Source organism: Anomaloglossus baeobatrachus, unplaced genomic scaffold, assembly GCF_048569485.1.
Source record: "Anomaloglossus baeobatrachus isolate aAnoBae1 unplaced genomic scaffold, aAnoBae1.hap1 Scaffold_2465, whole genome shotgun sequence".
Lineage (NCBI taxonomy): Eukaryota > Metazoa > Chordata > Amphibia > Anura > Aromobatidae > Anomaloglossus > Anomaloglossus baeobatrachus.
In genome coordinates, this window is record NW_027442073.1 from 139,218 (window position 1) to 140,436 (window position 1,219).

Here is a 1,219-nt window from a genome sequence, read left to right on the forward strand (position 1 = left end):
TGATGAAAGGGCTTTCTACGGGCAAGGATGGCAAAGGGTGGCAGTGACGGAAAGTCAGGCGGCCTGTCCTGTCCTGTCCTGTCCGTCCGTCTTTTTGTATCATGAATTGGAAAGACTGCAAGGGGGAGGGGAGGTGCTTGGAGGAGGAGGAGTTATTCAGATTAATTGCAGTGGGCGGCGGCTGCAAAAAGCATCATTCTTCTTGTTTTTGCTCTGCAAAACAGCCTTTTCAAGGGTTGGCTTGGGTGACAAAATGTCTTCTGTAGGCGTGGGTTTGTCTCCCTCTCCCTAAGATGTGTCCGGTATAGGCCAGGGTGCCACTCAAGGCCGTAACCAATTCGGGTTATAGCTTCTCGGCCTTTTGGCTAAGATCAAGTGTAGTTTCGGAGGACGCTACCTTGGTCGGTACTGGAAGGTGCCTGGGATTGCACGTCTGCCGGCCTTGAGGAAGTGTGTGCGCCTTCTGGTGACACATAGCCCTCTTGTGCCTGGACGGTTCCCAGGCAACGGGAGGCGATCACCTTTGTTATTTTGAAGTCCTACTGATAAACAGGAAAAAAAAAAAATTAAATCTGTTCTTATCAGTTTAATATCTGATACGTCCCCTCTCTGGGGACCATATATTAAATGGATTTTTAGAACAAGGAGATGGAAAAAATCTTGCTCTGTCCACTCCACGCATTGACCTGGTATTGCAGTACCTCCAGGACCGGTGCACCCCTTCTTAACCCAGTTTCCAAAAGCAGAACTCAATTCACCTGATTCAAATGAGCCCCATTAGTGAATTGAAAGAAAGCAAAAACTTTATATGCACCTCAATTTGGCCAATTCACTTTTCACACTTTCACCCTTTTTTTTATCTTTCACACCTTTTACTTGCTTTATTGATGCAAAAGCTGTGCCAAATAGCAAACTCATCTCCACTCAACTTGACCAACTCTGCTATGTCCCGTGCAGTATCTTAAGCTGGTGTCACACATAACGACGACGACAACGACGTCGCTGCAACGTCACCATATTCTGTGACGTTGCAGCGACCTCAACAGCGACGTCGCTGTGTGTGACACATAACAACGATCAGACCCCTGCTGCGAAATCGCTGCTCGCTCCTGAATGTTCCTGGTCATTTTTTGATCGCTGTTATCCCGCTGCGCATGCTGATAAGCGCTGCATTCTTGTATTTGACACCACAGCAGCGACCATCGCTACGACGCTGAAA

At 47.8% G+C, this 1,219-nt stretch overlaps 1 pseudogene; it reads left to right on the forward strand.

The window, feature by feature from the left end:
- Positions 1–516: 516 nt before the first annotated feature.
- On the forward strand, positions 517–723 carry LOC142262551 (U2 spliceosomal RNA; annotated as a pseudogene).
- Positions 724–1,219: the final 496 nt, after the last annotated feature.